Genomic DNA, 13,735 nt, shown 5'->3' with positions numbered 1-13,735 from the left:
TTGGCCAAATGCACCAGATCGAAACCATATCTTTCTAGACATGCGATGCCCAAGCTTCCCTAATGTACTATCATCCAAAAACTTCACCAGTACCATGATTCAAGTTAAACTTGGTCTCTTTTAACTAATCCTAATTACCCTGCCGGGTTAGTTAATTTTGGAGGTGACAACTATTCTGGAGCCTCCCCCTGAATTATTGACCTTAAATTTAAATTTTCGTTTTAGGTTTGTGTCTGTTTCTTTTTATAGTTATAATTAACTTGGTGATAGTTTATATTTTGTTGAGTTTTAAATTTTAAATTTTTTGATTTAGGTTTTTATTTGGTTTAATCGAGTTTATATAATATACTTTTTCTTTAGGTATATAATATTGATTAAGTCCTACTTGCGTGGTCAGACACGCTTTTGGAACTCAAGTTTGATTAGTTGATTTGTATTGAGTTATTAATGACTTAAAAGTTTTATTTGAGTTCGACTTGTATCCGAGTCCGGTTTTATTATAACATGCTTTTTGATTGTTCAAGATTAAGTCAAAAATTTTTGATCTTGTTGTAAATTTTTCTAGCATTTCTTTTAAATTGTTAATATCATTTTTTAATGATAAATTCTCCTCCTCAAGTGTTAGATCTTGAGTTGGATTTGAATTTTTTATTTGTTCCTTGAGGTTTTGATTTTCCTCAAGAAGTGATTTGTTTTCATTTTCTATTTTAATTAATTTACTATTTAAACAGGAAATAATTCTAAAATTTTTTTTGTTTAAATTAAAATATACCTCATTTGGGCCTTCGGAAACGAGTACGGACTCGTGGCTTGTTTCAGATTCAGACCCGTCTTCATCTTCCGACTCATCTTCTGTTTCAGCTTCGCGGGCCATCAGTGCGAGGTGGCTCTGATGTTTCTGCTCTTCTTCCTCCGATTCGCCCGAGGAGTCGTCCCACGTTGCTTTGAGGGCCTTCTTTTTGGTTGGTTTCGGTTTGTCGAACTTCAGTTTTGGGCATTCGTTCTTGTAGTGTCCCTTTTTATTGCAGCCGAAGCAAGTCACGTTCTTTTGTTCTGAGGGAGAACTGATCTTTTGAAGGTCCTTTCTGCTGAAGCTCCTTTTTCTCCTGGTGAACATTTTTCTTACCAAGTTCACCAGGTGTTCTTCGTCTTCGGAGTCTTGGTCGGAATCTTCTTCATATTCAGGCTTGCTCTTCTTTTCTTTGGAGGAACCTGCAAATAAAGCTATACCTTTCTTGGCTCCAGCATTAGTTTGTTCATGTAATTCTAATTCACAGAAAAGCTCGTCTAATTTTAACTGAGAAAGATTTTTAGAAATTTTGTAGGCATCTACGATTGATGCCCACAAACTATTACGTGGAAAAGCATTTAATGCGTACCTTATTAAGTCTCTATTTTCCATCTGGTGGCCTATCGCATGAAGCCCGTTGAGGATGTCCTTGATCCTCGCGTGGAGCTGATTCGTCGTTTCACCTTCCTGCATTTTAATATTAAGAATTTTATTTAAAAGCAGGTCTCGTTTTGTTACCTTGGCGTCGCTCGTTCCCTCATGCAGCTCGATCAATTTGTCCCACAGCTCTTTAGCGTTTTAGTGTGGACCGACTCTGTTCAGTTCTTCTCTTGTTAATCCGCACTGTAGAGTGTTGATCGCTTTATTTTCTGTTGACGCCTTTTTCTTCAAATCTGTTGTCTAGTCTTCAGGATCCAGTATATTCCCGGAGCTGTCCGCTGGAATTTTATAGGGTCTCGTAACGCTCATCCACTGGTCGAAGTCTGTTTTGAGGTAAACCTCCATGCACTTCTTCCAGTACGGAAAATCGTCCCCGTTGAAGAGTGGAGGTCGTACTGTGCTGAATCCTTCTGTCTGAGACATTTTAGTCCTGCGCACAGAAGAAAGAAAAGAAAAAAAAAATCCCAAGACTTGGTCTTGGATTAGTAGTGCGGAAGAAGAAAAATAATAGAAGTATCTAAATTGGTGTTGCACCAATTTAGATTTAATTGCAATGAAAAAAATTCAAAACAGGTAATAATACCAATTTGAAATTAAACGTAAAACTGAAAACCGAAAAAAGATTAATTTTTCACCCCTGTCTGATTGGTGGTTGCACCTGCTCTGATACCACTTGTTGGATCGTGAAACGTCGATAGAGGGGGGGGTGAATATCGATTCGAAAAAATCGCGTTAATAAGAGTTAAGCGCAGCGGAATAATAAAAAACTTAGGCAAACTGAACAAGGTGTTTTTTACTTCGTTCGGAGCCTGTGACGACTCCTACTCGAAGGCCCGTACTCCTTGAGTACTTTCGTTGGGCAATTCATTAGCAATTCGAAATACTATTACAATTTAAGGTACAGAAATGCTAATGGAAATAAAGTGATACCGATAAGAAAATTAACCAAAGAAGAAGGAGCACTTTGTCGGAGCTTTGTTAACGTCGCAGGAGTGTAGAGCAGCAGAGCAAGCAGTCGAAGAGTTCTCAGTTGTTATTGAAGCTCCACCCCTGGGGCTTCTTTTATATGCTGCTTCAGGCGCCTGGATCCCTTCCGGGCGCCCTGGTGCGACGTGGCAGGTCTAATCAGCGAACTCCACGTGGCGACGACTTGGCCTGGATAAAATTCACCTCCGGGCGCCCGGACCTCCTATTTCCAGAAACTTCCTTTCCTGCAAAACAGAGTTAGTCCGAGGCAAAATATATATTCTACAAAACAGATTGTTAGCACAACTAAAGTAATATGATTTAACAAGAAAAGAGTATGACTTAGATTCCGTCTTTCCGAGACCGGAATCTAGTCACGATCTCGACTTAGATATCCGAAATGGATCTAAGCCGGATCGACGCCTAATGTTCCCTTCTTGGGAACGCGTCCTCGCAGTCACTCCCCTCCAGTGACTTACCTCACTTACCTGCCAGACGTCCGGTCAGCCCGTCGACCCGTCTAGACTTCGTGCCAGCTATCCGGTCAGCCCGTCGACCTAGCTGGGCTTCGTGCCTAAGCGTCCGATCAGCCCGTCGACCCGCTTGGACTTCGTGCCAACTATCCGGTCAGCCCGTCGACCTAGCTGGGCTTCGTGCCTAAGCGTCCGGTCAGCCCGTCGACCCGCTTGGACTTCGTGCCAGCTATCCGGTCAGCCCGTCGACCTAGCTGGGCTTCGTGCCTAAGCGTCCAGTCAGCCCGTCGACCCGCTTGGACTTCGTGTCAGCTATCCGGTCAGCCCGTCGACCTGTCTAGACTTTTCTTGCACACTCGATCAAAGTGTTAGACAACAACAGACTAACTTAACCTGATTTGTCATTCATCAAAACCTGGATTAAATCGTTAGTGCTAACCGTACCAACAAATTGAATTTTTTTGTATTAATATAGTTTGACTGTTGGAACTAAAACAAGGATGTTCATTTGCATGCTTTATTTTATTAAAATTCTCAAGATATTTAATATGCATTATCTAAATTTTAATTTATTTACTTCTGCTTTTATCCTTGTTCCCTAATTTCCCCATTATAATACTGAGGTGTGCAGTTGATTTGTGGGTTTTATATAGATGGAAGCTGTCTTTTTCATTGTTGCCAACTTTCTTATCATCTATTTTGCAGATTTAAGAAGGGCATGTGGAGGAAGGCAATGCCTAAAGGATTAAAAATAATGAAGTTTATTGAAGGATCAAGCAGCCAACTTATTCAAGATAAGTCTTATGTTGGAGAAGATGCATGGGACGAGGATCCTGCACCTCCTGAAGCTGCACTAGCTAAGATCATTGATAGAGAGAAAACCTTGAGCCTTGAAGATAAGAAAAGTTTGAAAGAAAAGTTGAGCATCCCAGGTTGATTTCATTTTACTTATGCACATATAATCTATCAGGATTTGGTTTTGGTGGTTTAGGTATTTAATGATTAGGCAATTCAACCCTTGCATCTCGTCGAGTAAAATCCCTCAACCATAAATGGCCTATTTTCAAACAAAACGAATCTGCAAAAGGAAAGTATTTCATCTGATACAATTTTTTAGATAAAAGTACTGAGCTACATTGCTCAAAAAGTTATTCTACACATGACATCTTACCTTGAGATTCTACCAATTAATAATAAAAAAACTTGATTCAACATTTTGTAGAGTTTGAAGAATCTTGGCAAGTATTGCCTATAAGGAAAATGTAAATCTAAAACTGATTTTCTTTATTAGTTGAGTGATGAAATTGTTTTTATTATTATTTGGAAACATGAATTATATGACTTCACTGAGTGATACGCAAGATTACTAGTATATAATTTGGTTATATCATTTTTTTATTGAGTTGACTATATTGTCTTTAGTCTTCCTCTACCACTTTTGCATTCTACTCTAATATATCCATCTTTTTTAATCTTAGACTCTATCGGTTATTCAACATATTCATATCATATCAACTTATTTTCTCTAACTTATCATCTATTTGAGTCACATTTCTATCGATAATTTTTAATTTATCCCTTTCAATAAATTCATACATCCATTTTAACTTTCTCATCTACGCTACATTAAATTTTTGTTCATGTTGTTGCCTAATAATCCAACACTAGTTCAAAAAATAGTTGTAGACTTGTAGTCATACCAGATTGTTATAAAAAATTTCTTTTAGCCTAAGGGGAACATAATGATCACACAAGGCTTTGGAAGGCTCTTGTTGGTTGCTACTCGGAAAACCTATAGGTTCCATTGTACAAAAATTTTGTACAAAGGTCTGAACCTTTTCCTAGCTACCATGTGTTCTTTTAAATTAAATTTTGGATCGCCTGCGGAACTTAACACGTTTGATCCAAAACTTAATCTATTTGTTCTTTTAGGTTTTGACTTGGATCTCCTGCGGAACTTAACACGTTCGACCCAAGTCTCCTTAAGTTATTAATTCCATTAAATATTAATTTCCATAAAAGGTTCCCAGTACTGACGTGGCGAGGCACATGGCCTTCTTGGATATGGGAGCAACCACCACCGACTAGACAAAACCTTTAATAGAAAGCTAATATTTAATTTCCTAAAATAACTTTAGGTTAACCAAAAAGAACAATCAAATCACAAGGAAAAGAAAGAAACAAAAGAACACAACTTCGAAAAACATATTCGAAATTCTAGAACGTAAGCCTCTTGTATTTGGTATTATTTCCATAAATAACTAGCATGATGCGGAAATAAAATTTACTAGTTATACCTTGTAGAAAAACCTCTTGATCTTCTACCGTATTCCTCTTCTAACCTCGGACGTTGTGTGGGCAACGATCTTCCGAGACGAGAAACCACCACGCACCTTCTTCTTCTCCAAGCAAGGTTCGGCCACAAGAAGAACCACCTCCAAGGAAGAAGAACTTGATCACCACCAATGCTCCAAAGGATCTTCAAGATGAGGCTTCCTCCTCTTTCTTCTTCTCCTTCCTAGGTCCGGCCACCAACAAGAGCTCCAAGAGATGTATGGTTCGGCCACCAAAAGAGAAGAAAGGAGAAAGGCTAGGGCCGGCCACAAGAAGAAGAAAAGAGGGAGAGAAAAATATTATGTTGTCTCTCTTCAAGGCACCTTAACCCCCTCTTTTATAATCCTTGGCCTTGACAATTAAGGAAACTTATTAAAAATAATATCAATAGCTTTCCTTAATATGAATTAATGAGGAATTAATAAAATAAAAACTCCCCATTAAATTCATATGGCCGGCCACAATTTAAAGAGAAGAAAAATTTCCAATCAACAAAAATTTCCTTATTTGTTCTTGTAAATTTAATTTCTCTTCAAAATCCCTTCATGGTTGATAAAAAGGAAATTTCTATAATTTTAATTTTATCAACATGTGGATAATATTTAAAGAGAAAATAAAATAACTCATCAATCTACAAATAAGGAAAGAGATCTAATCTCTTTCTTTAATCTTTTGTAGATCTTTTACAAGAGATATTTTAATTTTAATTCTCTTTAAAATTATTTCTTCCACATAAAAACTAAAATTAAAATCCCTTTTTAATTTAATTTGGCCGGCCCCACTAGCTTGGGTTCAAGCTAGGGCCGGCCACCCAATAATATACCTAGGCCGGCCCTAGCTTGGTTCCCAAGCTAGCTTGGCCGGCCCCTTATTAGTGGGTATAGAAGGTGGGTATAGGTGGGTATAAAACTTCTACAAATAAGAGGCTACGATAGGGACCGAGAGGAGGAATTGGTTTTGGTCTCCCGATAAAATTAAGCATCCCGTGTTCGCCCCGAACACACAACTTAATTTTATCAATGATAATTCATTCCACTAGAGAATTATCATTGAACTACCGCACCAATCCCAAATTACATTTTTGGGCTCCTTCTTATTATGAGTGTGTTAGTCTCCTGTGTTTAAGATATCAAATGTCCACTAATTAAGTGAGTTACTGACAACTCATTTAATTAATATCTAAGTCCAAGAGTAGTACCACTCAACCTTATTATCATGTCGGACTAAGTCCACTTGCAGGGTTTAACATGACAATCTTTATGAGCTCCTCTTGAGGACATTATCAACCTAGTATCTCTAGGACACAGTTTCCTTCTATAATCAACAACACACACTATAAGTGATATCATTTCCCAACTTATCGGGTTTATTGATTCAACGAACTAAATCTCACCCATTGATAAATTAAAGAAATAAATATCAAATATATGTGTTTGTTATTACATTAGGATTAAGAGCACACACTTCCATAATAACCGAGGTCTTTGTTTCTTTATAAAGTCAGTATAAAAGAAACGACCTCAAATGGTCCTACTCAATACACTCTGAGTGTACTAGTGTAATTATATAGTCAAGATAAACTAATACCTAATTACACTACGACCTTCCAATGGTTTGTTCCTTTCCATCATGGTCGTGAGCTACTGTTTATAATTTATAAGCTACTGATAACATGATCTTCTGTGTGTGACACCACACACCATGTCATCTACAATATAAATTAATTGAACAACTACATTTATCATAAATGTAGACATTCGACCAATGTGATTCTTATTTCTAGATAAATGTTTATACCAAAAGCTAGGCTTTTAGTATACACTCCAACAATCTCCCACTTATACTAAAAGACTAAGCTGCTATATCTGCTGCCATACATCTGATTCCTAACCCTTCAACATGCCCATCAAAAGCTCTTGCCTTAAGGACCTTAGTGAAAGGATCTATAGGTCATCACCTGATGCAATCTAGGCGGCAACAACTTCTCCTCGTTTATACGATTTCTCGTATTGGGTGGTACTTGCGCTCTATTGTGTTTACTTGCCTTATAGACTTATGGTTTCTTCGAGTTTGCTACTGCACCAACATTATTACAATAAATTGTAATAATCTTTGGACAAACCAGAAATCATATCTAAGTCTATCTTGAGGTTATTGAGTCATTCAGCTTTTATGACTACCTCAGAGGTTTGCCATATACTAAGCTTCTATGGTGGAGTCCAGAAAAACACCTATGCTTATCACTCTTCCATAGTTATGACTTTACCTCCTAAAATAAACACAAAACCCTGAGGTTGACTTATTATTGTCCCTATCCGATTGGAGGTCAAAATCCATACAACCCATAGGAACCAAATTAACTGCCTTGTAAGCTAGCATATAATCTTTAGTGCCTCTAAGGTACTTTAATATATACTTTACTGCAGTCCAATGTCCTTGTCTAGGGTTACTTTGATATCTGCTAACTATGCTCTTAGCAAAACAGATTTCTGATCTCGTGCATAGCATACATTAGGTTGTCTAACTGCCGAAGCATAAAGAACTGCCTATATGTCCTCAATCTCCTTTAATGTCATCGGAGACATCTCTTTAGATAAAGACACTCCATGCTTAAAAGGTAAGAAACCTTTTGAGGAGTTTTGCATGCTTAAAACGAGCAAGGATTTTTTCGATGTATCAAGCTTGGAATAAATATATTTTTTCTTGTGATCCCTTATTACTTTGATCTTAAAAAATATATACATTCTCCCAAGTCCTTTATATCGAATTATTTGGACAACCATACCCCTACTTCTGACAATATTTTGATATTGTTTCCAACTACCAAAAAATGTTATCTACATATAGTACAAGAAATACCACCACGTTTCCATCACATCTTTTGTATACACAAAACTTTATCCGTTTACTCAATAAATCCATAGGTGTGGATTACTTTGATAAACTGGATGTTCCAAGACCTTGAAGCTTTGTATCAGTCCATAGACTGATTGAGCTTGCACACAAGATGCTCTTAGCACTTTGCAATGAACCCTTCTGGTTGCTTTATATGGATGCTTTCTTCAAGACTTCTATTAAGGAATGCTGTCTTGACATCCACTTGCCAAATAGATAAAAGAATCCGGATAGACTTAAGCATGGCTACCAGTGAAAAAAAGTTTCCTTTTTCATCAAGCCTTGCTTTGAAGATTTCTACCTTCCTGTCTATCCCTCTTTTTCTATTATAGACCTTTTACACCCAAAGGCTTTTACACCACTTGGTGGTTCTACAAGCTTCCAGATTTTATTAGAATACATATATTCTAATTCTATTATTCATTACTCTTTGCCAGGATGCTTCATATTTATCTTGGAGTGCTTCGTCATATGTCCGGAGATCAGGTTCATGTCCTTCAGGGATCGAGTTCAAAAACTCTCCCAAAACATGAATCTTTTAAGGTTGCTTAACAACCCTCCCACTACGACAAGGCATTTTCTGCAATTGTGTATCATTTGTGATACGTGTTGCAGTTTTCTTGTGGTATCTCATCTTGTACAGTTGGTACTAGATTAGACATGTCTTTTATTATTTTCTTAAGAACAAATTTACTTATGAGCACGTGGTTCATTATATAGTCCTTTTCTAAAAATCAGTCATTGATGTTATCAATGACCTTCAGATTTATAAGACTATAAACCTACTTTTGTTTATCTAGGATAACTTACAAACAAGTGAACTCCTATCCAACTTATCATTATCTCTCTTTAACATATATGTTGGATTACCTGAATCCGAATATGCTTCAAAATAGGCTTACGCCTATTCAGCAACTCTATATGAGTAGAGAGTTATGACTTGGAAGACACTATGTTCACTTTCATTTTCAGAGTTTATCCTTAAAACAAATTTGGTAATTTTCTGAATAACTCATCATCTATCTAATTATTCCATAAGAGTTCTTTACCTTCTTTCTACTACACCATTCTGTTGGGGTGTACCAGATGCAGTTAGTTGGGATTGAAATCAACTTCTGATAAGTGACTCCTAAAATCTCTCAAGAGGTACTTGCCACTACGATCTTCCATAGTGACTTTTTACTTTATTCCTCCACATCAACCTTGTACTCTTTGAACTAATCAAAGTACTTAGTCTTGCGGTACATTAAGTAAATTTATTTGTATCTTGAATAGTTGTCTATAAATTAGACAAAATATTCAATACTACCTCTTGTCTGGATAGTCATAGGATCACACAAATCAGAATGAACCGATTTCAACATATCTTTGACTCCATACCCCTTGGACTTAAAAGCTTCTTGGTTATTTTTCTTCCAAGTAAGACTCGCAGGTTGGAAAGATTTCCACTACCAATGAACCCAAAAGTTCATCAGCTACCAATGAATCCTACTCAAGTATAACCTAGCTTTATATGCCAAAGATATAATTGGTTCATTTCCGAAGGTTGCTTTCTCTTAAAATTAGAAGATGTGTTACTAATTTCCATTTGTTGCATCGTGGAAGTTATTGGATTATAAATTGTCAACCATCATACCAGAATAGATAACTTTCCTATTTTCTTGATAACAACTTTGTTATCAAAATAGACACAATATCTATAATAGTTTAGAAACTGAAATCAGGTTCTTTCTAAACTTGATACGTAAAGACAATTACTTAAAATCCATATTTTATTCTTATCAAAGGATAAACATCTCCCACTGCAACAGCTACCACTTTTACAGTAGTGCCCATGTGGACGGTGATTTACCTTTCATTTAGTTGTCGGGTTTCCTGGAACCCTGCAATGAATTGCAGACATGATTAATGGCATCTTGTATCTACACTCCAGGTTCTAGTAGATAATACCACTGGACATGTTTCAACTAATGAATTAAATACATCTAAATTGTTCTTAGTTCTAAGAAGACAGTCTACCTTAATGTCCAAGTCCTATTTCTAATCATTACAATTGGACCTAATAAGCCTTTTCTATAGTATGACTACTAGGGATTGACAAACATCCTAAGAATCACAAAAATATTTGGTCAAGATCAACTCCTTAAAATCTCCATGAATTTTGTGTATACAAAATCGAAGAGGAGATTTTATTCATTAATTTTATTATCTCGTCAACTTTACTTTATGACGAATAAAATTAATAGTTGATCTGTCTTTGATCAAATATTTGGTCAAAACTCTTTGAATTTAAAATAAAATATTGATTCCTCAAACAATATTATTTAAATTCACCAACACCTCAAACACCGTGAATTTTGCATGCCACGTTAGTGTGGACGTATACAAATTCAACATTTGTAAAAGGAGGGTTTTACCCATTAACTATCTTGTCAACGTATCTTTATGACAAATAAAATTATCTCAAACACTGTTAATTTTGTATGCCACGTTAGTGTGGACGTATACAAAATCAATCATTTGTAAGAGGGGTTTTAACCCTTTAATTTTATTATCTTGTCAACCTAGTTTTATGACAAATTAATAGTTGGTTTCATTTGGTCACACAAATAATAGCAGTGACTCCGATGGGGAGGATACTATTAGATGTGTCTAAGTGTATACCATTACTTGACACTAAGTCCATTAATAAGATTATGCCCCTTCCGTTGGGGAAGATCACACGCTCTTAATTAACTTCCTATAGTCATCCAAAAATGGAAGTCTGTTCTAGTGATCCACAAACAAGCTCATCCGTTATGGAGGAAGGCACTCAGAGCCAACGCGCAAACTTGTTTGCATCACTTACAAACCAGTAATGGAGACCATGGGATTTATTTAAAAATCCCTCTCCCACTTAGTTATTTATAAACGAGGAATTTTAACTATGCTAGCCTAATAGTCATGTATACTAACATGCACACACAGCACAATATAAAAGCAATAAATAGAAAATCTAATTTTCAACTATTATGGCTTTTATCTCTAGTTGTCCTCCGTGTGTTGTCATCCCAAGTTGCTGCCATATTTGGCCACCGCCACCGGGTCTAGCTGTCGCATCCATCTTGCTACTAGTTCCGCTGCGCCTCTGGTCCTTAGAAGGTTCAACGCTTTGCAAGATTCGATCCGCGACATACATAGAATTTTACATTTTGATCCTATATTCCATAAAAGGAATGTACATGTATCTAGATCAAAAATAAAATCCTAATAAAACTAAATACAGCTCCTGCTGTATTTTAATACAATCATGCACACACAGATAAATGCCCTTGACATGTCCAAGGGTCCAATCACACACATAATAACTAAAAGCCATAATAGTTGGATCCTGCATCCACAAAGTTAGCATATCCTACTATTAACCTGCCAAAATTATGTATGACATGTGCATAATTAAACTAATACCAAATACACAGAGGCAAAACACTAGCTCTGATACCAATTGTTGGTTGCTACTCGGAAAACCTATAGGTTCCACTGTACAAAAATTTTGTACAAAGGTCTGAACCTTTTCCTAGCTACCATGTGTTCTTTTAAATTAAATTTTGGATCGCCTGCGGAACTTAACACGTTTGATCCAAAACTTAATCTATTTGTTCTTTTAGGTTTTGACTTGGATCTCCTGCGGAACTTAACACGTTCGACCCAAGTCTCCTTAAGTTATTAATTCCATTAAATATTAATTTCCATAAAAGGTTCCCAATACTGACGTGGCGAGGCACATGGCCTTCTTGGATATGGGAGCAACCACCACCGACTAGACAAAACCTTTAATAGAAAGCTAATATTTAATTTCCTAAAATAACTTTAGGTTAACCAAAAAGAACAATCAAATCACAAGGAAAAGAAAGAAACAAAAGAACACAACTTCGAAAAAACATATTCGAAATTCTAGAACGTAAGCCTCTTGTATTTGGTATTATTTCCATAAATAACTAGCATGATGCGGAAATAAAATTTACTAGTTATACCTTGTAGAAAAACCTCTTGATCTTCTACCGTATTCCTCTTCTAACCTCGGACGTTGTGTGGGCAACGATCTTCCGAGACGAGAAACCACCACGCACCTTCTTCTTCTCCAAGCAAGGTTCGGCCACAAGAAGAACCACCTCCAAGGAAGAAGAACTTGATCACCACCAATGCTCCAAAGGATCTTCAAGATGAGGCTTCCTCCTCTTTCTTCTTCTCCTTCCTAGGTCCGGCCACCAACAAGAGCTCCAAGAGATGTATGGTTCGGCCACCAAAAGAGAAGAAAGGAGAAAGGCTAGGGCCGGCCACAAGAAGAAGAAAAGAGGGAGAGAAAAATATTATGTTGTCTCTCTTCAAGGCACCTTAACCCCTCTTTTATAATCCTTGGCCTTGACAATTAAGGAAACTTATTAAAAATAATATCAATAGCTTTCCTTAATATGAATTAATGAGGAATTAATAAAATAAAAACTCCCCATTAAATTCATATGGCCGGCCACAATTTAAAGAGAAGAAAAATTTCCAATCAACAAAAATTTCCTTATTTGTTCTTGTAAATTTAATTTCTCTTCAAAATCCCTTCATGGTTGATAAAAAGGAAATTTCTATAATTTTAATTTTATCAACATGTGGATAATATTTAAAGAGAAAATAAAATAACTCATCAATCTACAAATAAGGAAAGAGATCTAATCTCTTTCTTTAATCTTTTGTAGATCTTTTACAAGAGAGATATTTTAATTTTAATTCTCTTTAAAAAATTATTTCTTCCACATAATAAAAACTAAAATTAAAATCTCTTTTTAATTTAATTTGGCCGGCCCCACTAGCTTGGGTTCAAGCTAGGGCCATAATATACCTAGGCCGGCCCTAGCTTGGTTCCCAAGCTAGCTTGGCCGACCCCTTATTAGTGGGTATAGAAGGTGGGTATAGGTGGGTATAAAACTTCTACAAATAAGAGGCTACGATAGGGACCGAGAGGAGGAATTGGTTTTGGTCTCCCGATAAAATTAAGCATCCCGTGTTCGCCCCGAACACACAACTTAATTTTATCAATGATAATTCATTCCACTAGAGAATTATCATTGAACTACCGCACCAATCCCAAATTACATTTTTGGGCTCCTTCTTATTATGAGTGTGTTAGTCTCCCTGTGTTTAAGATATCAAATGTCCACTAATTAAGTGAGTTACTGACAACTCATTTAATTAATATCTAAGTCCAAGAGTAGTACCACTCAACTTTATTATCATGTCGGACTAAGTCCACCTGCAGGGTTTAACATGACAATCTTTATGAGCTCCTCTTGAGGACATTATCAACCTAGTATCTCTAGGACACAGTTTCCTTCTATAATCAACAACACACACTATAAGTGATACCATTTCCCAACTTATCGGGTTTATTGATTCAACGAACTAAATCTCACCCATTGATAAATTAAAGAAATAAATATCAAATATATGTGTTTGTTATTACATTAGGATTAAGAGCACACACTTCCATAATAACCGAGGTCTTTGTTTCTTTATAAAGTCAGTATAAAAGAAACGACCTCAAATGGTCCTACTCAATACACTCTGAGTGTACTAGTGTAATTATATA

Source organism: Zingiber officinale, chromosome 2B (genome assembly GCF_018446385.1).
Source record: "Zingiber officinale cultivar Zhangliang chromosome 2B, Zo_v1.1, whole genome shotgun sequence".
Classification (NCBI taxonomy): domain Eukaryota; kingdom Viridiplantae; phylum Streptophyta; class Magnoliopsida; order Zingiberales; family Zingiberaceae; genus Zingiber; species Zingiber officinale.
Note: the sequence above shows the minus strand (reverse complement) of the source record.